We start from the raw sequence: 27,779 nt of genomic DNA, 5'->3' as shown, positions 1-27,779 counted from the left end.
GAGCAGCAGAAAGAACCAACTTTCAGGAAGAGGGAAGGAACTTGCCTGGGATGGGTGGGTGTGGGGCATGAGGGCCATGGAACAAGAGGAAATCCGGTGTTTCCATTGAGGACCTGCAGACTTTCCAATTTGGCAAAAGCTTAAGTTGTGCACAGACCGGCCTCTACTCCCTCCCCTCCCAGACTGCTTGCAGGAGTCCAGGCTGGAAGGCCTGGTGCAAGGACAGTATCCTCAGAGGAAACCAAGAGATCACAGAGCACAAAGGTTCAGGCCCTGTGCCTCTCTGAGAAGCAGCCCCCTTTCCCAGGCTTCACTGTGGGAAAGGTTCAGACAATGGTCATGAGAAGGCAAGTCAACATCCATGGAGTGACAGGAAAGGAATCCTCATTTGACCTCTTGCAGGCAGAACACCAGAATCAAGGGAAGATTGTGAAGGCGTGTGATACACCAGTCCCTGGGCTCACAATGACCCCCAAGGCTGCTCGTGCGCCATCCTGCCTTTATTTATTTTTTTATTTTTATTTTTTTTTCATCCTGCCTTTAAAGGGCAGTGAAACCAAGCAGGACCCTGTGGGACCCTCCAGCATACAAAAGCCTTTCCGTGTCCCCAATTCTTATTTGCAGGGAAAACGCATCAGCCTTCTAGACCTTCCCTGAGTTTCAGAGGGCAGATTCAAACAGTTAATAATTAGAACAATAGAGTCACAGGACTAAGAGTTCCTCCTGAAGGAACATACATAACAATCTGATATAAATCTCTGAGTTCTTCTACAGGAACTAGGGCCCCACCCAGAGTGAGGATGGGAACTTCAGGCTGAGTACAAGTCTGGACCCCAGACTGGTTGGAAACAGAAGGCTGATGATTTAGATTCCTAGAGCACCACCCAGTTACCTCCCCACCAACCAATCAGAGGAAGGTCATACGCCCCACAGCCTTAAGACTCTTTTGAGCATGAGTCACCCATTCTCCTTGCTTGGCCCTACAATAAACCTTTCCTGCTCCAAACTCTGTTTCTGTGTGTCAGGCACACGAACTTGGGTTCAATAACAGTGGGTGTGTTTCCAGAATTGCCGCAGGTCTTTGCTCAAAACCAGTGAATCCCCATCTTTAGCAGGAGTTAACATAAATCTTTATAAGGGCTTCTCTGGTGGCTCAGCTGGTAAAGAATCTGCCTGCAATGAGGGAAATCCAGGATCAATCCCTGGGTTGGGAAGATCCCCTGGGGAAGGGAATGAATGGCAACCCATTCTAGTATCCTTGCCTGGAGAACTCCATGGACAGAGGAGCCTGGCGAGCTACAGTTCATGGGGTTGCAAAGCATCACACGTGACTGAATGACTAACACACACAACATAAATCTTTAAGTTAAAGGGTCCAGAGATAAGACCAACAACAACAAAAAAAAAAACAGATGGAACCAGCTGGGACCAAGATGGTGACCAATCTGACCTCCAACAGACCTTGAGTCTCATCATATGTTAACATTACTATATTAGCATGTGAAATTGAGTGTTTCCTGCCATGTCAGTAAACAAGGATGTCATAGCCATCAGTGATTTCGGGCCTCCAAATGTGAATTTCTGAGCCCTGAGAGTGCCCAAAAAGGAGAACAATGCCTGCAATCCAGCAGCTGTCCTTTGCAGCCACTCTAAGGATGTGAAAAACCAAGAAGCAGGATGCTGGCCCCAGATAGCTGAGATGCATATGAAAGGAATGATTTCAGTAAGCCCAGACACTTGCATCTTCCCATATGTAGAACAGTGCTAAATTCCTTAATTTGAGATATCTGGCTTTCCTTAATTAACAATAATCTTTGAAGTGAACATCATCTGAAGACTACTTGTCTCCTTTGTTGCAAACTTTTGTCTAACCTGATCCTTCCCCAGCCCCGGAACTCACCCCCCACCACGGAACACCTCCCTCCCAACCCCCAACAATTCTCTCAGGGTCACTTGAGAAGCTGTCTTCAGGGCTTGAAGTCCTAAAAATTCCCACCAAATAAAAGATAACTTTCAATTTCTATGTGGTGACTATCTTTTAAGTCAACAAGCATATTAAGTGGACATTAAGGATCAGAAAAAAATTAGTAAGAGGGTGGCACTCCACTACTTTGAGAAAGCCCTACCCCTTCCCTGGTTAGACTAGTGTATATGCCTCTCCACCATCAGCCTCATTCCTCTGCCTTTTGTCTTCATTCTTGAAAATTCAATCTCTCGCACCGCATGGATGGAAAGTTGATCTGTGAACTCAGTCCCCTTTCTCCATTGCTTAGCCACTGAATAATAACACTTGTGCTGTGTGGATCTCAGCTTCAGTTTCGTTATTCAGCTGCTTGAACCAGGATGGGAAAAGAGCCCTCTGCCTGGCAGGGAAGAGAGCCTCAGCCAGGCTAGGGCCTGAGCAGGGTCCAGAGGACTTAATTCCATAACAGGAGAAAAGTGAAGTAGAGAGAAAGTAAGACCAAAGGTTGTAGAAATGGAAAGGAAACAAGCCGGAAGTCATCGAATATTCACACTCTACTCTGGGCGTGATGGCCTTGGGGAGAAGCCTGGGGAAACGAAGAGGTGGGATCCCCTGTCTAAGATCCTGCCGATGCTGTGTCTGGGCTAACGCCCAGGGGCATGTGCACGGTTAAAAGGTGTGGCTGGAGAAAGCCACCAGTAGGCCAGGGAGACACCACCAGGTGAGCCTGATCTTGGTCAACCTCCCACCATCCATTTCTTCAGGCTCCAAGGCTGGGAAACATGAATTCTGTGAGCACATTGGAAGATAGGACATACAGTTCCCAGCAAGGATGCTCACTTATTAACTTTCAGTTGGAAAGATCGTTATTAAGTGGGCAGGATGCTTGCATCAACATGATCAATGCCTGTTTTCCCTGAAGGCAGGGGGCAGAGAGGAAGGCAAACTTCAGAACAAGGGGAACCAGGTGAGCAAAGGAGGACTCTCCTGCTAAGACACTCTTTCCTGCTCCCACCTGGGCTTAGACAAGGAAACTGTCCACAGAGCCAAGACTGTCCTCCCCAACATCTGGAAAGGTATCACCCACATCTGGCTCTTGGAGGGTTCTTTCCCTACTCTCTATACTAACTTCAGCCCTTTGATTTATACCCTTTTCTCCCAACCACAGAGTGGCTTCCCAGGTGGCTCAGTGGTAAAAAAATCAGCCTGCCAAGCAGGAGACGTGCATTTCATTCCTGTGTTAGGAAGATGCCCTGGAGAAGAAAATGGCAACCCACTCCAGTATTCTTGCCTGGGCAATCCCATGGACACAGGAGCCTGGCAGGCTACAGTCCATGGGGTTGCAAAGAGCAGATATGGCTTAGCAACTAAACGCCTAACCACATACCACAACATCAGTATGGTATGATTTCTGTTTTTTTAATTATGAGCGAAATATATGTTAGTCCATCCTCCCCAAGATTCCTGTGATTCTATATGTTTTTATGGACAATTTCCTAACTTGGGTATTCCTGAGACTGGCTATTCAACTGTGTATGATGTAATTTACTAGTTTAATTCTCAACATAGAAACTTGTCTTCTTCATTTCTAAAGTGAGGGTTGCAGGACAGGGGGTCTCACTGTTGCCCCCAGGAACCAAGGAAACCTTCCAGATTTAACCAAACCACAGGGGGGTCATGAGGCCATCACTCAGCAAGGAGCTGCACAGCACAGCTTTAATCTGCCCAGGCTGGTGCGGGGGAGAGCTCGGGCGAAGGGCAGGAGGGATGGAACCAAAATCACAAGAAAAAAACCCGGGGAGTCAATGTTCTCCTCATTGCCTTGACCCAGAGCCCTGCTGAGGAGCCTTATGCTGCTGAGATTCCAGACGGCTTCAGCATTTCCCTGAGGCCCAGTGGCAGCATCCCTGCTCCACAGATGGGGGAACAGATTGACGAGGGACCTGTGATTCAGTCGGCAGGCAGAGAGCTAGGTGTCCATGACGTCACCCGGCAGACTCTCACTTGGGATTGGAAGCAGGTTCTCAGCCGTCAGGCAGGGCCTCTCGCCAGAAAAATTGGAACCACAAACTCCTTTGTGATTCTCTGCATTGGAGGAAGTGCTTTGGGAGACCTGTAGATGTCTGGGTCCATTACGGGTTTAATGTTTCAGGACAGTAATCTAGTCTCCCCACAGCTACGTGCTGTGGGAAAGATGCTCTGAGGTGCCCTGCTGAAGTGGGGAATTATCAAGATTAGCAAAACGGCCATTACCTGCCACCCACCACGTTCCACTGAAGCACTTCCAACACGCTTTAAGCATCCTGGTCATTCCCTCTGCGAAGCTGAGTATGTGCCAAGTCAGGCTCTAAAGGAATCCTGTGAAAATAACTGAAGACCTGTTCTCATCTTGAAACTGCAAGTCTCTTTGCCTGAGGAGGTGATTAAAAACTTGGCCCACCTCCCCACGCAGACACTCTTGCCCCCTGCCTGGCCGCCCCCGGCCGTGGGCTCTGCTCTCTCCTGCTCTGTCTTCTTACCATTCCTGTTCGCTGCTCTCCAAGTCTCCCTCCATTTTGCTTCACACCCAAGTTCTTTCCCATGACTCTCACGACCAGAAAAGAAATGGAAAGGAAGATGCCTGTGCTCCTGAGGTTGTTGGGTTCTACAAGGTAAACAAGATTAAGCCAATGAGGATTCCTCAGGGATGAATCATTCGTTCATTCACTCATACTTTTAACAAATATTTATTGACTGTCATAAACAAAGGACTCCCTATCCACAGGAACTTAAAATCTGAAGTAGTCTTCTGTAGCTGGGCCCAGTGTCAGAATCACTGGAGGCCACAGTAGTTTTCAGATATCTGCATTTTTAACAAGTGAGAGTTGCTCAGTCGTGTCCAACTCTTTGCAATCCTATGGACTATACAGTCAATGGAATTCTCCAGGTCAGAATGCTGGAGTGGGTAGCTGTTCTCTTCTCCAGGGGACCTTCCCTATCCAGGGATTGAACCAAGGTTTCCCACATTGCAGGCGGATTCTTTAACAGATGAGCATGAGGGAAGCCCAAGAATACTGGAGTGGGTAGCCTATTCCTTCTTCAGCAGATCTCCCTGACCCAGAAATCGAACCAGGGTCTCCTGCATTGCAGGTGGATTGTTTACCAACTGTGCTATCAGGAAGGCCTTATTGAGCATTTCATGAAAGCCCCCTCATTTCATTTTTTAACAAGTGTTTCAGGTAATTCTGAGGTAATACGGCCTTGAAACTATTTTCTGAGTAAAACAAGAGGTTCCACTACACTGTGACTCAGAATGGGACCACGGGAAGAAAGTCAACCCCATCTAGATGTTCCAGGAGCCCCCTCATTTCTTATCCATGTAGAGATGCTAGATTTAGCAAATAAGAATATATAGTATGCCATGAAAGGATGCTATCATCACTAGTTATTACAGAAATGCAAATCAAAACTACAGTGAGGTATTACTTCACACCAGTCAGAATGGCCATTATTAAAAACTCTACAAATAACAAACACTGGAGAGGGTGTGGAGAAAAGGGAATCCTCCTACACTGTTGGTGGGAATGTAAATTGGCTACTACAGAGAACAGTATGGAAGTTTCTTAAAAAATGAAAAGCCTAGTCACCATATGATCCAACAATCCCATTTCTCCTTGCAGTCCAAGTGACTCTCAAGAGTCTGCTCCAACACCACAGTTCAAAAGCATCAATTCTTTGGTGCTCAGCTTTCTTTATAGTCCAACTCTCACATCCATACATGACTACTGGAAAAACCATAACTTTGACCATATGGACCTTTGTTGGCAAAGTAATATCTCTGCTTTTTCATATGCTGTCTAGGTTTGTCATAGCTTTTCTTCCAAGGAGCGAGTGTCTTTTAATGTCATGGCTGCAGTCACCATCTGCAGTGATTTTAGAGCCCAAGAAAATAAAGTCTGTCACTGTTTCCATTGTTACCCCATGTATTTGCCATGAACTGATGGGACCAGATCTTAGTTTTTTGAATGTTGAGTTTGAAGCCAGCTTTTTCACTCTCCTCTTTCACTTTCATCAAGAGGCTCTTTAGTTCTTCTTTACTTTCTGCCATAAGGGTGGTGTCATCTGCATATCTGAGGTTATTGGTATTTCTCCCGGCAATCTTGATTCCAGCTTGTGCTTCATCCAGCCCAGCATTTCTCATGATGTACTCTGCATAGAAGTTAAGTAAGCAGGGTGACAATATACAGCCTTGACATAGTCCTTTCCCAATTTGGAGCCAGTTTGTTGTTTCATGTCTGGTTCTAATGTTGCTTCTTGACCTGCACACAGAATTCTCAGGAGGCAGGTCAGGTGCTCTGGTACTCCCATCTCTTGAAGAATTTTCCACAGTTTGTTGTGATCCACACAGTCAAAGACTTTGGCATAGTCAATAAAGCAAAAGTAAGTGTTTTCTGGAATTCTCTTGCTTTTTCTATGATCCAACAGATGTTGGAAATTTGATCTCTGGTTCCTCTGCCTTTTCTAAATCCAGCTTGAACATCTGTGAGTTCTCAGTTCATATACTTTTGAAGTCTGGCTTAGAGAATTTTGAGCATTACTTTACTAGCATGTGAGATGAGTGCAATTGTGCAGTAGTTTGAACATTCTTTGGCATTGCCTTTCTTGGGTATTGGCCAAGTGTGTAGTACATCTTAATATATGGTTAGATAGCATCAATGACTCAATGGACATGAATTTCAGCAAACGCTGGTAGATAGTGAAGGACAGGGAAGCCTCATGTGCTGCAGTCTATGGGGTCTCAAAGAGTCAGACATGACTTAGTGACTGAGCAAGAACAATGCAATATTTGGGACATACTTATCCTAAAATTGTACTCATTGTCTATCTGATTTTCAGGTTTAACTAGACATTCTGTATTTTACATGGCAAACCTATACCTACCCCATCTCAAAGTGAAGATCTTAGAGTCTGACCTGCATGCCTCCTCTGCCCTACGTGAATCAGTCCTACCTAGCATCTCTACTCCTGCCTCAACAGGCCTCTCACTTCCTTGAGGATGCAAACACCACCCATGGGCCAGGGCCACCCACACTAGGCAGGCAGAGTGAATGAGTCAGCCCCGAATCACAGTTCATCACGCTACTCAGGGAAACTTCTCTTCCCGGCTCCCTGTCACCTCACCCTCTGGTGTCATGTGCCCAACCTGTTACTCCCAGACTAGATGCCTTCCTTGAAAGCCCCTACTTGCCTGGACTCTATAAATACTGGTCCTCTCTGGCCACCTGACCACTCGTCCCATATGGAACAACTGTGTTGTAAAGATGAAAGGAGACAAGGAATAAAGAGAATTTTGATGTAAACACAAGAACTACTCTACCTGTGATTGTCAAACCATGGTCTTACGACCACAGTCTTGGGTAGATTTACAACCATGACTGCTCTGATTTTATCAGTTCATTTATTTTTCTAGGTTAGACTTTATTTGAATGCAGTAACTAAAAAACTGAAAATCACTAGACTATACAGTTGGCAACCAACTCTGTGGCTTGTTTTGAGTTGGAGGGGGCACAGTTGACTATCTACCCAGCATCCATTCCTTCTTTTTCACTCCCTAACAGAATTCTGATTTTGTTCAGGGATTCATCCATAAAGCAGGTGCCTCAGCTCTAAAGATGGATCTAACTGATCATTGGTAACACCCTCCCCTGACCAGCAGTGGTTTCAGGAATGGGCAGGTGACCCAATACTGTCATTGAGTCATGAGGTGAAACTTTCCAGGGGTCTTCTAGAAAACCTCACCTAACTCCTAAGACAAAGTGCCAAGAAGTGCTGGTTCCTCTTCTTCCTCTGGATACCATCAGGATTGGGTTGGATGGCTAGATTGATGTTGCCATCTTGATATTAGCCTGAAATGAAGCTTGATGCTGAGGAAGGCAGAATGAGAGGGACAACAGAACTGGGACCTTGAAGATACTGTGGACACTGGAGAACCACTGAATATCCTTCCTCTTGAAGCTGGTTTGGATAGGATCTTTACTACTTGTGTATGCACTTGGAGCTTCTATTAAAAGGAAATGTCGAAGGCAGACATTTAAAATTCTTAGATTCGCAGCAATAAAGGTGGATCACCTGTCCCTTCTACCATCCAAAGGGCAGACATTTGCTCATCCTTATTTCTCTATGAATATTGCCCACAGTAGGAGTGGAATTGATTAGCTTTCCCTTTTCTATGAGTTTGAATAAAAATAGCTCTAGTTTAATGTTTGTTGATGAACCGTTGAAAATAAGTTTACTCCTCCCTCAGGTGAAACCTCCATATTTAAGCATCTTCAGATCCACAAGAAACAGTATGTGATGTCTGAACTAACATACATTTTTCTCTGGAACACAGGCAGAGGCCAGAGTCCCTCAGGCATCTTTAAGGTGCTGAAACCCACGGCTCATGGGCAGAGCTCTGGGCCAACTATATCCCACTCTACTCTTAATGTCCTTGACTTTTCCTGCACCCTTCACCTCCTCTGAGTGTTGAGCTAGCCCCCTGGCTTGGGGCTCCCACTTTGTAAACTCTACCCGTGCTGCCTTCTCCTGTTTCAAGTATTTCCATAAACCTATACATCAGTTCTTCAGAAGAGGGCTGACTCTGGGCTGTTGACTCTGAAAAAGTGAGTGTGCTTCTCAGGGATTCCAAAAACAGTACAGTAAAGCCACTAGAAACTAATGACATCTTAAATCCACCAGCAATGACACAACTAAAGAAGTGAATGGCTTCAAGCCAGGGGTTCTTATTTGAATATGGATAAGACATAGACACAGTAAAGGAGGAAAAGAAAATACAATATTGGATTAATCATGGACACTAATAAAAACCAACACATGAAACTGGCAAGAGGATAAAAACAGACATACCAAAGTGAGGCCAATTCATTCCATAAATATTTACTGAGTGCCTACTACCCTGTGCCAGGCATGACCACAAGTTGCTAAAAATACAAACTAAGTTCTGTTTCTGCCCTCAAGAGATTCCCAGTTTTCCTAGGGACAGACACATAAATAATTTAAGATAAATCTTAAAGAATGAAAGAATTCACAAAGTGGGAAATGGGGGAGGTAGGAGTCATATACACAAGCCAATTCATATGGAATTCTCAGAGTAAACACGCAAGCTTTGTATTCAGGCAAAAAAGTGGTGGCATAGAAAGAGTGGGGGCTGGTGGGTGAGGCTGCTTGTGTTTGACCTTCCCTCCTGTTCCATGGAATTTGACCTTCCACACGTAGCCAATGGATTTTGGTTATTTGGGGGGTGAGTGGGGGGCTATTTATATAATTATTTAAGCAAGGAAAAGATATCACCAAATTTGTGATTTCATTCTAGAGCAAGTATCAATATGCAAAAATGTTCACTAAAATATGTGAAGAAGAAGTTGTTTTGAATATTTTCATTCCTAAACAATCTCTTTGAGGGACATTCACAAAAATGATAACTTTTTACCTCAAGGAAGTTAAATCCATGAGTGGTTTTTCACCTTTGAACATGTGCATTTTTAAAATTCTTGTGAACATATATTACGCTGATGATTTTTAAAATGTGTGTGTGTGTGTTTAGAGATACGGATGGCATTTTTATGGACTGAGACTAGCCATCAGGAAGGCCTATTACAAGACTGTCTCTATGGTTCAAGTGTGGTATATGAACATCTGGATCAAGGCAGGGGGATCAGGTGGGAGTAGCTTCTAGAGGCAGAGTTGCCCAGTCTAGGTGACCACTTGGTATCAGGTTGGTGGGGAAAGGGATAGAGGAGTCAGAGACGACCCAAGGAATTGGACAGACCTGGGGCTAGAAGAAGTCAGGTTTCGACTTCTTCCCTCATTGACTCAATGGACATGAGTTTGAGCAAACTCCAGGAGATAGTGAAGGACAGGGAAGCCTGGCATGCTGCAGTCTATGAGGTCATGAAGTGTTGGACACGACTTAACAACTGAACAACAAATATTCACACTACAGAGGTGGAGGCCAATGTTAAGCTTTCCCTTCATAGAACTGCAGCAATGGACTCCCACTGGCCCATGGCCCACTTACAACACCCCACTGCCCACATCTACCCAGTCTTACCTGGAAACTCCCTGTCTGAACTCACCAGACCTGCCTGGGAGAGCCAGGTTTATTATCAGAAGCTCACAAAGCTCAGCCTCTTTGAAGGCAATTAAAACTCCAGTGTGGGAGAGCTTTGGCACCAACTATTTTTTCCACCTAGCTGACTCTTAGCATAGATGTAAGTCCACCAGCTCAACGTGGAGCCCAGTGGGAGGTGAAAACACACTCACACTCTGCTGCTGTCTGAGTGCAGCCCTCCACTCCCTCTGCCCCTTGCAATTTCCCAAAGCCCCCATTCAACAAGGAAAACATGGGCTTGATTAGTGGGTTTGACATGGGCCAAACAGTTGCAGCCCATTCTCATCTGACAGACAAGAGGAGCACCAATTTCCGTCCAAAAAAGGGAAAAAAAAAAAAAAAAGAGTGACAAGTTTAGAGCTGAGCTGGCTGGGCCAAGGAGAAGGATTGCAAAGGAGAAAATTGCCTCCATTCAGTCAAATCCGTCCTGGAAGGATGGGCTGCAGAATCAGTTCCAGGTCACCATTTGCATGATCACATTAATCTTTTTTTTTTTTTTCCAACTACATTTCTATTCCTGCCACCTAATAAAGTTCGGGTCTACTCCCCACTCACATAAGGATTGCCAGAACATGAGAAATAGGCAAATTCTAACTGTAGGCACAATTTACAACTAGTGGCATAGAAAGTGATCCAGCTCTAAATTCCAAAAAGAAAACAGTACTGTTTCAAAAAATAGGTAATTTGATAAAGACAACTTTCAATAGTTTAAGCATCAGGACTTTTGCCCTATATTGTGAGGGAGGCAAGACTAATTAGAAAACAAAACTTGGTCAGTGGTGTGCTCTTGCTGGTCCCCAAAAGCTGAATGGTAAATTATCAGGAATTTTGCAAGCTGGTTGACATCACATTGGTAGTTGGAAATCAGCTATGGTGGAGGCATCTACACTATGGAAATTGGCAAATGCTCTAATTGTGATGGCCTCTCCTCTCAGTTCAGCCGCTCAGTCGTGTCTGACTCTTTGTGACCCCATGAATCGCAGCATGCCAGGCCTCCCTATCTATCACCTACTCCCAGAGTTTAAACTCATGTCCATTGAGTCGGTGATGCCATCCAGCCATCTCATCCTTTTGTCGTCCCTTTCTCCTCCTGCCCCCAATCCCTCCCAGCATCAGGGTCTTTTCCAATGAGTCAACCCTTCACATGAGGTGGCCAAAGGACTGGAGTTTCAGCTTCATCATCAGTCCTTCCAATGAACACCCAGGACTGATCTTCTTTAGGATGGACTGGTTGGATCTCCTTTCAGTCCAAGGGACTCTCAAGAGTCTTCTCCAACACCATAGTTCAAAAGCATCAATTTTTCGGTGCTCAGCTTTCTTCACAGTCCAACTCTCACATCCATACATGACCACTGGAAAAACCATAGCCTTGACCAGACAGACCTTTGCTGGCAAAGTGATGTCTCTGCTTTCTAATATGCTGTCTAGGTTGGCCATAACTTTCCTTCCAAGGAGTAAGCGTCTTTTAATTTCATGGCTGCAGTCACCATCTGCAGTGATTTTGGAGCCCAAAAAAATAAAGTCCGGCACTCATAAAACATTTACCAGTACAGAACTATGATCCTCTTTTCATTTAAAGGTCTATTTATATACACATTGGGGTGTGTGTGTGTAGGAGAAGGCAATGGCAACCCACTCCAGTACTCTTGCCTGGAAAATCCCATGGACAGAGGAGCCTGGTGGGCTGCTGTCTATGGGGTCGCACAGAGTTAGACATGACTGAAGTGACTTAGCAGCAGCAGTGTGTGTGTATGTAAAAAGCCACAAAGTAAAATAGTTAAAATATTAACTGTATTAATTCCAGGTGATGTGACTAACAAGTTCTTTTATCTTCTTTTACTTTATATATTTCCTACAGTGAACATGTATTCTTCATCTAATAACCAACCTTCTGGCAAAAGCAGCAGTTCCTTTCCCTTCAGAGCTCTCTGACTCACCCCCTTTCCTCTCCTTCCTTCTCTTTAAATTTCCTCCTTCTCTGACCTCCTAGGTTTTTATTGCCTGCGTAGGGTGCTGCTGAAATCCCAAACTACTCCCCTACTCCCAGGCAGGCAGAGTGCCAAGTAATGAGGCCAGGTGAGTGGGTGTCGGGCTCCAGGTGCATAGAGCCCAAACTCAGCCACGGTTGAGGGGGCGGGGGGACTGGCTTCTGCCCTGGGCACAAAGCTGGTACTGGTGATTTAACAGAAGAGCAGTGACCAGCTGGGGAGATCAGCAGTCTCGGCCCAGGTGACCCCACGCTCTGTAGACAGGACCACACCACCCCTCCAGGTATTCATGTCTGCATTCACTTGCTGCATCCTGACCATCCCAGTAGATTTACAGAGCAGGGTGACCTCTCTCAAAGTTCACAGCTAGTGCTTCACTGTCTCCTTGCTATGGCTGGGTGTTCTTTCAGTTTATCAGACATCATCCCAGGCACGGAGAGCCCAAGTGATTTGCCCAAAGTCACTCAGCCTGGAGCAGAGCTGGGACAACAGTCCAGGTATTAATATTGAAGTTCAGGTTTCCCCCCTTGATTATATCAAGTACATCAGAAGACTCTGAATTTCTGACTGTATATATTTTTGTTTTGTTGAGTAAAAAGAATTTTGTGAATATATATTGTAAGGGATTTTATTTATTTATTTTCTACCAACTGTGTAGTTTGAATGAAACTTGAGCTCCTGTTTTGGCGTGAGTAAAGAAGTCTAAGACAGACTTTTTGGATAAAGGAAAGGGGCTACTGACCCCTGACCCCAGCGGGACTTGGTTTTGGAACTTGAACTTGGTCTCTGTAGGAAGGTAAGATGCTACCATGTTTTCTCCTACTTTCTAATATTCCTTGTTTGAGAGACTTTTGAGTGTGGGGTAAATGCTGGGATTACTGCTGGTGTTGCTTCTCCACCACCTTCACTTTCTAATCCCACAGACTGGGAATCTCAACACCCACCTGCTGCCTCCAAACTCCCCACCTCCTACAAGGTTAGAGGGCTGGGTGCACAGAGGGCTCCCTAACACTCCACGGGATCTCTTCAAGCAGACAGAGGACGTTGTGTATGTCCACAGTGCAGTCCAGGTCTGGTTGAAGGCCTCTTGGCTCTGGTTACTCAGCTGGCCTGCAGAAACTTCTGGTTGGCCTGTGATTGGCAGAGAGACCAGACCCTGTGAAGAGGACTCCTTCCAAAATCAGGAGGGGGCTGCCCTGCAGGCAAAAGTGTCTAGAAACCCATGGGCAGCTTTAGAAGAAAGGCAGTGCTGATTTCAAAGTCTTGTTGACCAACCTGTGGGCTAGAAAGGATTTTAAAAATTTATCCGGTATCTTTTAATGCAGTCCCTGGGAGGTGAAAGAATCACCATGATATTTAAGACAGGGGCCACGTAGTTAGGGCTCTAGTACCCAGTCCTGCTCCCCTCAGTGCCAACTGGAGCACACCCACTTTTTTTGATGTATATAGGGTTTTCTTAAGGACTTCCCTATAGCTCAAACGGTAAAGAATCTGCCTGCAATGCAGGAGACCAGGGTTCAATCCCTGGGTTGGGAAGATCCTCTGGAGAAGGGAATGGCAACCCACTCCAGTGTTCTTGCCTAGAGAATCCCATAAATGGAGAAGCCTGGTAGGCTACAGTCCATGGGTTCGCAAAGAGTCAGACACGATTGAGCAACTAATACACACAAACACACACAGGGTTATCAAAAATCTTATCAAAATCTTCTTTATAGAAAGGGTTACAGTGCCTTAAACACAGTAAGTTTGAAAGCTAACTCCTCTAATATAACCACGTTGTTAAAGAAGTTGAAGAAACTAAGGCCCGGCAAGACAAAGTTTAGGCAGAAGTAAGTGGAAGAGTCAGGTCTTTCCACTCTACCCACAGCCACTCTTGCTTCAACCATCCTTTGACTTGGCAGGCTGTTGACCTTGGCTTCATGAAGCACTCATGTCTTTCTGGTCTACCACAGCCTTCGCTCTTGCCAGTGAGGAAATGATCTAATCGTTTTCAGTTTTGGACCTGGCTCCACTACCTGCACTTGCCTGCTTGTTGACTTCGATTTCCTGTCTGTGGACCCTGGCCAATCCAACAGCAGACCTGCCAGACTCTTACCTCCACATCCTCTGCCTCTCCACACAATGCAAATCTACATCAACTTTGGTGGTCCTGGGAATTGCCAAAACACCTCCACCGACCTGGAAGGGAATAGACTGTAATCAACTTAGTGCCCTATACCTAGTCTGCCCTGACTCAATAAGCTTAGGGATGACAAGATAGCTGTACACACATGATAAACACCAAAATATACTGCAGCATCCACTCACAGACTGAGACCCCCCACCAAGAGTTCTGAATAGTTACATGAATAGTAAAAAAGTCACAGATAATCCCTATATCACTCTCTTCTTTCCTCTTTTGTCAAATACACAGTGGCAGAACTTCATCTACTGTCACAGAGAGTCTCAATTTATGAACAACAAATACTTTAAACTCAAAGGTTATTCCCAAGCAGTCTCATTAAATCGTGCCTATTTGTCACAACCAAAGAATTCTTCCCTTTACAAACTGCATCACTGCAGCATCTCCTTTAACAGCAAGCTTCTCTAATGATTCAACCATGCACTCTTCTTTACACACACAAAAAGAAACCATGCCAAATTTTCAAGGCCACAACTCCTGCAAAAAATGAGGTACAAAAAATGAAAACAGTAGGCAAAAGAAAGTGAAAATACAGAAGACAAGACCCAGAACTGAGGCCACTGACAGCATATTTGCCTTTGTTTTCTAATCCTGAGAATCTAAGAAAGCTTCAGCTGCAGCAGAGAAACTGGCCGGGTTTGATACTTTGGACATAAAGCGTTCCTCCGAACGCAAGTGTGTAGAGCTCTCTGACCCACTGAGTTTGGCTCACATCAGACGATTCTGGGCTGGCCATTGCTGTGAGTGCCTCTCTCAAGGAATCTGACCCGGTCCAAGGAATCCCAGGGCCCTAAGGATCAGGGCAGTTAGTGCCTCCTCTGGGTCTTCGGAGTAGCCAAGCCCTGTTCACAATTTCTAACCCCATTGATGGACAACCACAGTCAGTGAACTAGAAATAGCGAGTGCCTCCTGGGTTGCCTGAGACTGAAATCACTCAGGATGAATCCCCCAGCCCAAGACAAGTCCCCCAAACCCTGTCTTCCCATCCAAATGGCAGCTGCCAATGAATCTCTCTGAGGCATACACAAGGGATACATCCATTGGCTCCATCCATTCCCTGTGGCTCACACATCTCACAGAGCCCAGTTTGGACATGCTTTCTTCCACCTTGGGGGAAACTCAAGCATGTGGGTGTGGTGTCAGACCCCGGGGCCTCTGACACCATCGCTTGGTCTTAAGAAGCTGCGATAAAACTAAATCATCTGACACTTCTTCTTCATCCTCATTTTTCTTTCACAAACAGAACAGGCTCCAAATGTGACCTACTTTTTCTTTCTTTGTGATTATGCAAAACTCACAAAGCTTTTCCTTGAGTCTGACTAATATTTTCAGTGACATGCTTTTCATCTTTTGGAAAAGAGGAGTCCACGTCAGCCTGCCAGAGCACATAAGTCTTGGTGAAATGACTGAAGAGGTCAGATGTGTTACAAGGACTTCACTGGGGGACCCGTAAGAGACTTCACAGAGCAGAAGGGGGGAAAAAAAACAACAAAATCCAGATCCAGTTTCCTGAAAGGCATTAGTATTTTGTCTGCAAGTTTTCATCAGCAAGAATCAGGACGTTATTGATGAACTAAGTGACTCCAAAGTTCCTCACCACAGCCCACGTCCTGTGACTGTGGACTCTGGCCCCCCTGGAGCCTTGCCACACTCCCCAGACCACTTAGGCACTTCCCAAGCTCTGCATTTTGCATTAAAAATGGGCCTCTCCCAACTTCTCAGGGGATCAGAACACAACAGGGCTTTAAAATATCAGGAGGAACAATTAAAAATAAAAGCCAAGCAGCTCGCTTGGGTAGAAACCTGGCTCTATTAGTCAAAATTAAGTTGATATTAATTTTTTTGCCCTATTTTTAAACTCCGAGGCTGTGTACTTCTTAATGTCTGATCAGCTGTCCTTTTCTGATCTTGAATTTCTGAATTACAATGTCTAGTTGGAAAACATTTGCTTGGTGATTTTAGAAATGTCACCACTGGTCCAAAATCTGCCCCTAGGATTCTGATCCAAAGCTTCCCTTTTATCCTCAGTGAGGTGAAACAGAGCCGGATAAATGTTTACTGGACAAACTGCTCGAAATAGAAACAGATTCACAGCCTGGGGAGTCAACTGTGTTTGCTTCCATCCAGGTTAGTTCAGCTTCGTGCCTCATCCAGGCTGCCTGGTCAGCACTGACTCAAACACAAGCCACTCAAGTCTGAGGGGTCTGGAAAATCACTGTGTCAGGGAGGGACTCACCAGCCACATCTGCCCTCAGCAATGTGAGGACCCAGATTTCAAACCCATTGAACATTGCATCCCGTGTAGATTTAATTCCATCTCCACTACTGTGAAACAGTTCACACTCCTTCATTCTGAAAGCATTTACTCAGCACCTCTGGGGCAGTGCTATGCTCAGCCAATACAAAGATGAACACAACAGGCACTGTCCCCATCTTTAGAGAATTTGTGACAGTGAAGATCAGGATTGCAAGCGTTACATGAGGGAAAGAAGAGAGGGCTATTGGTTCTCAGCCTTTCGTGCTCCCTACCGGTGGTGCTGTTAGTCGCTCGGTCATGTCTGACTTTTTGTGGTCCCATGGACTATAGCCCACCAGGCTCTTCTCTCCATGGAATTCTCCAGGCAAGAATACTAGAATGGGGAGCCATTCCTTTCTCCGGAGGATCTTCCAGACCCAGGGATTGAACCTGGGACTCCTGGATTGCAGGTAGATTCTTTACTGTCTGAGCTACCAGGGAAGCCCTCCCTACCTGAGGGCCCCTGTGAAATGTCCAGCCTGCTACCCACCTCTGCTCAGCACCATCAATAGTTCTCCATGCACCTGTTACACTTGGCAGGAAAGATTGCAGCGCAGCTCAGCAGTGTACCTGTAGACTTGGCATCAATTGACCTCCATCATTGCTTCAGTCCTGACCATGCTTTCAGTTCTAACCGCCGAGCCTCATCTATCTCTTACTAGTTCTCATCATAGCATCTGGATATAGCACCTCCCTGCCTCTTGCCATGATGGCTGGAGTGTGTTGCAAGCTGCCTGCCAGCCTGTCCTTCACTGCATTCCACCAGCCTTTAGGAGACCCTGATGCAGCTGTTTGCTTGAACCACAGCCAGCCATTACTAGATCCCTGTGATATGAAACCCTGCCCATCTCACCTAGTAGACAGAGACTAACTCCAGGACCTGGTTCCGTGTGGCTAGTACCAGCTATTCTCTTGCCATTGGCTGAGCTAAGCCTTTGGGAGCAGTGAGAACTCAGATGGAAGCGCTGATCACACAGGTGAAAAGCAAGGCAGGTAAGGAAATCACTGTTTCAAAGGAGTGGATCTAGTTGCTCCCAGCATATTACTCTGCCTTCAAATGTGTCACCAAAAAATATTTGGCAGGGGATTTCTCTACCCAAAATGGGACAAAGGGAAAAATGGCTGAATAACAGTTGGCATAAGGGACCTGGATAAATCCTCTAAAAAAGTGTGGTTTAGGAACAAACTAGGGAACAAGATAGGAGCCATGACCTCAGGCTCAAAGGAGATCATGCATGGAAAAGCAAGTGCCCACAGGGGCACCCTGAGCCTGCAGACAGGCTCTACACGGCAACACTGCCCGACTCTGCACCGACTGGTTGGCGGTGTGGCCCCAGGCATTTATTTCATCTCTTTGGGCCTCTTTCCTCATCATTAAAACTGAAGATGATAAGGCCACTTGAAACCTTAAAGTAGCCCTCCTCTGACTTCAAGCTGGTGGATGGACCTTTTATTAAAGCATAATCAGAATGGGTCAATATCTTTAAAAAAAAAAATCACATGGGAGAGAAATGAATACAAGACAGCGAGTCACCTAGTTTTGAAAAATCAGCTGAGACAAAGAAAGGTTTGGACTGAGGAACAGGTACAGAGAAGCCAGACATATTCTACTCAATAACAGTTACCAGAGCCACCAGATACAAGAGGTTCCATTATCAGATACATTTGAGATCTGCTGTCTACAGAATACTCTTCTTAGAGGCATCGTTCTCACTGAAGTCTCTGAGCAGCCCAGTACTATGGACTTCAGTTTAAGGCTTAAACCAGAGCTGTTAAAGCTTAGTTGACCATGGAATTCTTTTTTATAGTTATTTATTGGCATCATTCAGAGTGCATCCCACCACTGTCAAGTGATTTTCTTGGTCTCCCTGGTGGCTCAGATGGTAAAGAATCTGCCTATAATGCGGGAGACTCAGGTTTGATCCCTGGGTCGGGACGATCCCTTGGAGATGGGAATGGCAACCCACTCCAGTATTCTTGCCTGGAGAATCCCATGGACAGAGGAGCCTGGCGGGCTACAGTCCATAGAGTTACAAAGAGTCGGATATGACTGAAATGACTTAGCACGCAGGCATCATTCAGAAGTGGACATCCAAGTTTCAGGTTGTGGGATATAGTATTATAAAGGTGTTTGTTTGTTTGTTTGTTTCTTCTCTAAACATAAAGAAGCAAAATCCAACCAGGCATAATCTTAATTTATCATTTGGAAGCCTGAGCAACAGCTCACAGCTGGATACACATTCAAGGTCATAGCTGGCCTCAGCCTTTTCTTCCTTACTCACGGACCCTTGGGTCACTGCAAAGATACAGTCCAGCTGGGCGAGGCGGTGACCTCAGTCTTCACCAGCCATTTCTTATGGGGCTTCAGGACACACAGGATGCTGTCAGCAAACCAACCAACACAGAACTAAATCATGGTGATGTCTTCCTGCCTCGGGGACGCGCCTCTGCCTGCTCGGAGACTGCTCAGGGACAGTTAATTGCTTTTCAGCTCAGGCTACACAGCTTTCTCACATCCAGTATTCCCCAGGGTCATATTTTCTCAGGCTGCATTTTTCAGTGAATAGGGCAGTAGGAAGAGGAAAAAGGAGTGAGGGCGAGCAGTGGTGGGCAGGAAACTGCTTTTTATCTTCATTGTGACTTAAATTACCAACTTCCAAATCCTTCAGTTAAAAACAAACAAAAAAAAAGAAAAAAACACCTCTTTTCTCAATTTTAGCTTTTGGGTGTAAGGTTGAAGTTTTAAGCTCCGAACAAGAGGGAAGTGTGGCCACTAATTCTCTAGGAGGAAGAACGAGCATCTTCCAATGAGGGTAGGAGGAGCTTCCTCTCCGGGTGCTGATATGACAGTGAACAGAAGTGTTGAAGGAGAGGACAGCAGGTGGGCCACCTGGAACTCTGGGACGCGTCTCCTTAACGCTTCCGTCTTCGGTACTCCAGAGCCGTACCATCTCCCTTTCACATTTTGCTTTTCAGTTGCTAAGTCATGTCCAACCCCATAGACTGCAGCACACCAGGCTTCCCTGCTCTTCAGTATCTCTCGGAATTTGCTCAGACTCATGACCATTGAGTCGGTGATGCCATCCAACCATCTCATCCTCTGTCGCCTCCTTCTCCTCCTGCTCTCAATCTTTCCCAGCATCAAGATCTTTTCCCAAGGACTCGGTTCTTCACACCGGTGGCCAAAGGAATGGAGCTTCAGCTTCAGCATCAGTCCTTCCAATGACTATTTAAGGTTGATTTCCTTTAGGATGGACTGGTTGGATCTCCTTGCTGTTCAAGGGACTCTCAAGAGTCTTCTCCAATACCATAGTTCAAAAACATCAATTCTTCGGCGTTCAGCCTTCTTTATGGTCCAACTCTCACATCCATACCTGACTACTGGAAAAACCATAGCTTTGACTAGATGGACCTTTGTCGGCAAAGTAATGTCTCTGCTTTTTTAATATGCTGTTTAGGTTTGTTATAGCTTTTCTTCCAAGGAGCAAGCATCTTTTAATTTCATGTGAGGCCTCTACTATGACCCATTACGCATTGATCTTTTATTTTATTATCAGAGGGATGCCTTTTTTCCTTTATTTTCAAATGCTCTGAAGATTTATTATGTTTTAGTTGGCCACTCTCAACCTGCACTCACATGACCAGCCTCAATGCAGCTGGTTTTGTGTCCACCTGGTTTGCAGGCACTTCTTGAACTGATTTGTAGACTTTTTACAAAGGGAATTGGTCCATGTACAGTTGGTGAGTGGATGTCTCTCTAGGGCTAGGAGAGTTTGAGACTTCCTATTCTGCCATCTTGCTGACATCACTTCCTCTCCATTGCTCAGTTTCCATGTTCCTAATTTCACATTGTATCTAAGATCACACGTCATTAAGATTCATATGACTTACTTGCCAGAGTAGTTCTTTCCCTCTAAGTTCTTTCCCTCCAATGTGGCTTGTGAACGTCACTCTCTCTTTGTAGAGGTGGTTATTGTTAAGAATCACGAGGTTCTTTATTTTTTTTGTCTGCCCTAAATAGCTGATAAGGACAGAGCGCCATACCTGCAGTGAATGATGCACTGCATCCTGGGGACTGGCCAGGAAGACTAGGAGCTGCTTTCCTTAGGAAGCAGTTCAGGTTGACAGTCCAATACCAGAGGGTCAGCAGGGGCTGTAACCCTTGTCATGAGGTGCTCTGTGGGCAGGAGCTGATGCTGTTAAGTTTCCCCCTGGTACTAAGAAGTACTGAGGCCTATTCTCAGAGCCTCTCAGCTTCCCAGAACACAGATAATGACATCTCAGTCACTGCCTTCACAAACCAGTAACTCTTATTCAAACAAAAAAGACGTTTCTGATTTCTCATAACTCCCTAAGTGATTAAAAAAATCACATTCTTAATTACCTGCTCTACTGAGCTCCACCTTGATTTCACGTCAAATTATTCCCAGTTTGCTCATTGCTGTGGGGAAGTGTGTGGCACAGGGGTGGGGGCAGGAGAGGAGGCTGAAGAATGCCTATAAATGTCAGGCCAAGTTTAAACACTCCAAGTGGGAAAGACACTAGAGATAGTAGACTGGATTATCTCTCACATTCACCCTCCATTTACAGTCACCTCCCTCCCCAATCCTGATTTATTTAATGCTTCCATCTAATGAGCTTTGATTTGTGGCCAACAATTGCACTCAGCCAGCTGTACTCAAAACAACCATGACACATGGCTTCTATCAAAGTTGTTGTGCGACTGTGAACTGGTTCAAATGTGGAGTAGTCACCTTAAAGGGAGGGAAAGGCCAATGCTGGCACAGACATGCTGGTAAATTTGGAAGGTAAGTCAGGCGTTAGAGGGAGTCACTGAGCAGAAAGGCAGATACCATGAAGGTGCTGAAGGTGTGACTCAAGCTGGGGCAGCTGAACAGGTGGCATTCGGCCAAGGCTTGTCCTCTCCAGTGATCCCCACTGTGGTTGCAGTCAGACCAACATCACAGAGAGCTGGGTCTTGAAGACTACTGGAGGATGCCTCACTGGGTCAGCCCCTAGCCCTCAAAGAAGCACCTGGCTGTGAAACGCTTACGGCAAGAATTAGTCTTGGTCAAACACATGTGGGTGAGGATGTGGGGAAACCAGAACGCTCATACATTGCTGAGGGGCAGGTAAGGCGGTGCAGCTTCTGTAGGAAAGTTTGGCAATTTCTTGAGGCTATAACAGAGAATTACCATTTGTATTTTGAGGTATATATCCCCAAAGAACTGAAAATGAGCATTACATAGAACTTGTACATGGACGTTCATGGCAGCACTGTTTACAATAGCCAGCAGGTAGAAACGGCTCAGATGTCCATCAACTGAAGAACGAATAAACAAAATGTGGTATGTCCATACAGTGGAATATTATTCAACAATTAAAAGGAATGATACGTGTTACAACATGGATAAACCTTGAATACATTATGCTAAGTGAAAAAAGGTGGTTACCAAAGACCATGTATTGTATAGGATGATTTCATTGGTATGAAATATCCAAAGAGACAAATCCACGGATACAGAGAGCAGGTTAGTGGTTGCCAGGAGTTTGGGAGGGACTGATTAATGGGAATGAGGTATCCTTTGGGGATAATGAAAAAGCTTGGAACTGGACAGCAGTGATGACTACACAACACTGCGAATGGACTTAATGTCAGTTTAAAATGGTTAAGCACTTTCATGCTTTGTGTATTTTACCACATGCACACATAAAAGAATTACTCTTGGTCAATTATGCGCCTGCCCTACCCTTAGCTTTTGTTCTGTGCTTGCTGGTGCTCACCTCTGATTTTGCCCTTGGCCAATGCTTCTTGGACTCCCTGTGAATCTTAGTCTGGATATTGTGCCAGTGATTTCCTACTGTCGGATCCTCAGTATGGCCCCAGCCTCCACTTGCTCACATGGGGCCTTCAGCTCCTGTCTCACCCCAATATACAGCTAAGAGAATGTGATTACCACTTCAATCTGCTAAACAGTACTGCTGCTAAATCAGTCTGGTGTTTACACAAAAATAAAAGTAGAGTCTATTCTATTATTCTGTTCAAAACTTAAAAAATTGAAAACCCTCAAGTCCCATGACAGATATCCAGAAGCTCTGTCTGAATATTAACTGGCTACGGAACCTCAACATTAACGGCTCACGAATTTTCAGTTATCTTTTGGTGTCCCGAAAATTTTTGAATGAGTTAACTTTTTTTGACCACCTCTAGAAAGTAAGAAACTGCCTATTAAGTCAGTGGGCATGAATTGGTAGACTCTTAATATTCAAGTGAACTGTCTCCTGTAACATTTAACCAACTGGTATGAGATGCAGGCAGCAAACACATGGAATCCCATTATATCCTTGTTTACAATCCAGATGTCCAGACACCCAGAGATTCTGGCTCAGGAAATCTCCATAAGGTCTCTTTGGCTCTTATACCTGATCCTTTAATGTCTGCTTCAAGCTTTTTTCTCACAGTACATGTCAACTTGGCCACAAACTTACCCTCCATCTTTCCCAGAGCTATAGACCCCAATGTCCCCTTGCAGCTCCAAACCCTCCCTAGGTAGAGGTCAGATGGGAGAAGCTACCAGGCATAGTCCTGAGCCCTAAGCTCTTTCCTTTTCCTCTCTGAGACCTCTCATGCAAACTTCAGCATCACATTTCCAATCATCTTTAGGACATCTCTAATGGGATGCTCTGACAAATCTGGCCTTAGACATGCCTCCCTCTTTTCCCCACAAGCATACCAACATTCTAATTATTCAAATTCTGGGTGTTGTCTTTACTTTCTCCTTCTCTTTTATTTCCCCACATCTATTTCTTTCCTTTAGAACATTTCTCCGACTCTTCTTTTCTGGACTTTCGCTGCTACCGCCCATTTGGGAGAATCTGGCTTCCTTCTCCCCACCCTGCAGTCAGTCATCGGGTTAATAACCAGACTGCTAGCATACTGCTGCTCTTGTCATTTTTCCATTTTGGTGGCTTTTCCTTGTGGTTGCTTTCCCATGTTATCTTTATAAATTAAGAATCTACAACATCACATTTGAATTTTCCATCCTGGCATTTAAGACTCCTGACAAGTTGGCCCCATCTTATCACCCGACAGCTCCTACATAGCACCACCCTGTCACCCCACCCCACTTCTGCTCACACCACCAACAGAGTCAACACATTCCCAGCCCAGAGCTTCTGCTCCACAGCTAGCTTCTGAAATGCCCTTCCTCCTTCCTCTGAGGTGCCATTTATTCAACAAATGTTATTGCAGCCACTGTGCACTGGAGACAAAGTGCTTAGGACACCTAGGTGGACAAAAGAATGATCTCTTGGGATCCCTTGGGACATTCACATTCAGTTGCTCTATCCATATCTTCCCCACCCTATGCCTTGATATCTAGTTCCCCTTTCTTCCAAATGTCTTCTTGATAACCCTAGGCATGTCCCATTTCCCCCCATTTTTACTGTTCATACTACTTGTTGCTGGCATCCTATGATTCAGTTCACCAGTGTATATTGCCTTATATTGCTCTCTGATTATCCCTCTACGCCTGTTTCATGGAAACTGCTGAAGTTGGTTCACACCTTCAACTGTGTTTGGTTCACTATTGTTCAAGCACCTAGCATGCTGCTTGCACATTTCCTAAGAATCACTTCCAGTGCATGATGGATGCTCAGTAAACATATGCTTTAATGCAACTGTGCCTGAGTTCAACATAAAAGCCACCACTTCAGTGGCACTTCATCCATTAAGGGCAACCCTCCTCTACCTCAGCTCTACTTTCTTAAGGAGATTAAATATTGGCCAAGAAACACCCTGCCCACTCTTCCCTCCTGCTTCACCTAGAGCAAGACGCCCTCAAGTCTCTCCTGGCAGAAGCCTGAAAATGCAGGGGCTTCCCAGGTGACTCAGTGGTAAAGAACCAGCCTGCCAATCTAGGAGACCTGAGTCTGATCCCTGGGTTGGGAAGATCCCCGGGAGAAGGGAATGGCAACCCACTCCAGTATTCTTGCCAAGGGAACTGAGCAACTAAACAACAAGACTGGACAAGGCTGTAAACTATATCTCCTCTCGGAAATTCAGGATGCATTTACTTATCTTTGATCATGTTTTTTGTTTTTAGGCATCGGAACGAATAACAAAGACATGGCCCCTGCTGTCACCCAACTTCACCAATTAATACTTCTGAGAAGCCCTTCAGTAAAGAGATTCTGGGTTTGTTCATTTGTGTTTTCCCAAACCTTATTCACTAGAAGCACCTACAATATCATATGGACCATACACTGGGGCTTCAGGTGAGAGGGCTAGCCAATCAGGCTAAAACAAAATCTGGGGTGAAAAAACAAAGAACTGATTTTTTAAATTTCATATTAGGAAGCTTTGCTCCCCTGGAAGCCTCACTCCCCTGAAAGCCTCCTCAAAGAGCCTGGTGAGTGTGCACCAACAGCTGTTCAAACGCATCCTTGTTAAAACGCAGTGTGGTTATTAGTAGGGTAGTCCCAGCTCACTCAGCAGCTAGTCACGCTGTTCCCTCCCAGGCGCCCAGAAATAACAATGGGGATGACAGAGTAAGAAGGTGGGGGAGTGGGTGGGCACAGACAAAGGGAGGTGGGAGCTGGTGACTAGAAGTTCTGACTGTGGGGGCTTGAGGATGGTGGGTTATAAGCCTTGCTAACGGGGTTAGAACTGGGGCTAAGCAAATGGCTCAGAGAGGGTGAGAACCTACTGGAAACGGAGGAGGAGGAGTGGGGAAGACAGCCAGGCGGGACCAGGAACAGACTCCCATGGGGAGCGAGGGGAGGTGGAGGCTGCTTGGGAAGAGCAGAGTTCTCTCTCTGACAGTTCATTACTCTAGCAGTTTAATAAAGATGTCTTCCTTTCTTTCTTTCTTTTTTGATGTGGGTCATTTTATTTTTTGTCTTTACTGAATTTGTTACAATATTGCTTCTGTTTTATCTTTTTGGGTTTTTGGCCCCAAGGCACATGGGATCTTAGCTTCCTGACCAGGGACTGAATCTGCACCCTTGGAAGGTGAAGTCTTAACCACTGGACCACAAGGGAAGTCCATCGAGCATTTTGTTTTTAAGGTAGAGACCATACACTTTCCATATGTTAGGAGGAAATGGGTAAATTTTGAAATGGACACATTTATCTACCTGGAATACCCTCTCTGCCCTTCTGCTGTAGGAGAGAGAAGGTAGACAAAAGGATGGAAGGGAAGGAGGGAGGGAGGGAAGGAGAGAAGGAAGAAGGCAGGCAGGGAGGAAAACTTTTCCAAAAATCACATTTTTGGAAGACTCAAAATTAGAGGATTTCCCAATTGAAGATGACACATGACCATGGGATTGTATCAGGCAGACCTGTCCAGGGCCCATGTATGAGAAGGCATAGCCTCCCAGCAGCCATCACCTTCTCATCATGTCCCCTGTCCCCAGCCCAGGCCACCCTTAGGCAAGTCACACCTCCAGACCAGAGCCACCATGGATCCCCAGCTCCACCATCCTCCACCTCAACCATCTGAGCTCCGGGGCTAGACAGGTTGCCCTACACCGACTCCGCCTCCCCCGGAAGCACCCCAGGTCTTGCTCTCCCCAGTGTGGCCCACGTGGTTGAAGGCAGGTTGCCTTCCAAGGTGCTTTGAATCATTCACTGAATGAGATTTGCCGAGCCCACTAAGTGTCAGGCTCAGAGGAGATAATGAAATACAAGTACCTTAAGTTCCAGGCCCTCAAGAAGTTTAGACTCCACTGCGGGTGAGAACAGGAGGGGGCACCTCCCAAGCGAGGCGCCTGTGAACCCAAGAGGGGCTTGTGGACAGAGCTGCCAACAGACAGGCCAACAAGACACACCAAACAGACTAGCCCCCGGACTGGGCATTGACCGCCGCAAGCAGAAGGGACCTGACATGTGGGATGAATTAGGGAGACAGGCAGGACCTGGAATGAACAGCGCAATAAAAACAAGAGTTAATTCACCCTCAGAAGCCAGAACACTTCATAGGGCATGAGGTTGGGCTGATGGGCCCTGGCTGACCCCTTCTCCTGATGTAAGGCTCCCAGAAAAACCACAGGCCTGCATGACTGGCGGGTCCTCGGGTCGGGGGGTGGAGAGGAAAGAGACAGAGTCAGGACTGATCTCGTGCACATTCAGGACATGGAATCTCTGACGCTTTGGTTGAACCGTCAGTAATATCACCCTTGACCATTCTGTTTCATGTTGAGACTTTTTCCTAAGAAGGTGCTGAGTGTCACGTCAGCCAATAGGCCGTCCTAGCCCCTGGGAACTGCCATTAACATAGTCTTAATACACTGGAACCTGTTGACCTCTGTCACCCCTGATTTGACATAAAAGTCTAAAAGGCATACAGGGCTGCTTTTGTTTTTTCATATTTGCTTAATTAATTGGGTTACTCATCACACTGAGGATTCTTCCAACTCCTCCCCCCGAGGGACACTGTGTTTTTTTTCTCTTGGCCACCCAGCTCCATGGACCTGTACGATGTCCCCACTCCCATCCATGTCATGTGTAAGGTCACCACAGGGACAGCCAGGACCCAAGCCCACGAGCAGGTGTGGAGCATGGCCCTCTCACTGCGGACTTGGGGTCTGGGAATCGTTTAAAGGAGCTCCCTGCAGGGGGCAGCACGGAGCGCTCAGGAGCAGCAGGACTGTGTCCAGGCAGAGCCACGGGTGCCGAGTCAGCCCTGCGTCCACAGACCAGCCCTGTGAGCCGCCTGGCTGTCATCCCCAAGTCCACCTGGATTCCTCTCCTGTTCTGATCTTTAGGCCTCGTTGGCTCTGTGAGCTGCCCAACATCCTTTCAATAAATACTTTTCCTGCTTCAAGCATCCGGAGGAAATCCGGATGCACTAGGACGTCCCACCACTGACCTGGCGGCAGCCCCTTGGCATGCCTGGGAGCCCACGTGGGCCAAAGGCATGGCCGGTCAGCGCTGACACGAGGTCTTCTCCAGTTCCTTTCCCCCTTCCTTTTATCTAATTGCCCAGCAAATAGTAAGGGGATATGATAATGAGTAAACGAAATGGCTATTGCCTTCAGGACAGCCTTTCTGTAGCTGGACTTTAGAAAAACTCTGAAAGTCTCTCAACCCCCATCTTAACCTCGAGCCTCATTCCCAAAGGTCTCTGATGTCAATGGTAAGCACGTGACCTTGAGCTCCACACAGGCACATGCAGACACTCGCCAGATCCCAGAGGCAC

The 27,779-nt window shown here is 46.0% G+C and overlaps 1 protein-coding gene across 5 annotated transcripts in view; it reads right to left on the bottom strand.

Annotated features, from left to right (window-relative positions):
* PDZD2 (PDZ domain containing 2) overlaps positions 1-27,779 on the bottom strand; it is a 395,186-nt gene that overhangs the window by 269,205 nt on the left and 98,202 nt on the right. Inside the window, exon 2 of one of the 5 annotated variants that reach the window (XM_070476533.1) lies at positions 14,196-14,278. The exons of 3 other annotated variants lie outside the window; for them this stretch is intronic. The gene's annotated coding sequence lies outside the window, so the exon portion shown is untranslated. Of the gene's footprint in view, positions 1-4,482; positions 4,579-14,195; positions 14,279-27,779 lie in introns of those variants that run through there. One more of the 5 variants, XM_070476534.1, reaches the window with a different exon arrangement.

The sequence above is a fragment of the Odocoileus virginianus genome, chromosome 14 (assembly GCF_023699985.2).
Source record: "Odocoileus virginianus isolate 20LAN1187 ecotype Illinois chromosome 14, Ovbor_1.2, whole genome shotgun sequence".
Taxonomy (NCBI): Eukaryota; Metazoa; Chordata; class Mammalia; order Artiodactyla; family Cervidae; genus Odocoileus; species Odocoileus virginianus.
The sequence above is the reverse complement of the archived record's forward strand: the minus strand, read 5'-3'. Positions and strand labels throughout refer to the sequence as shown.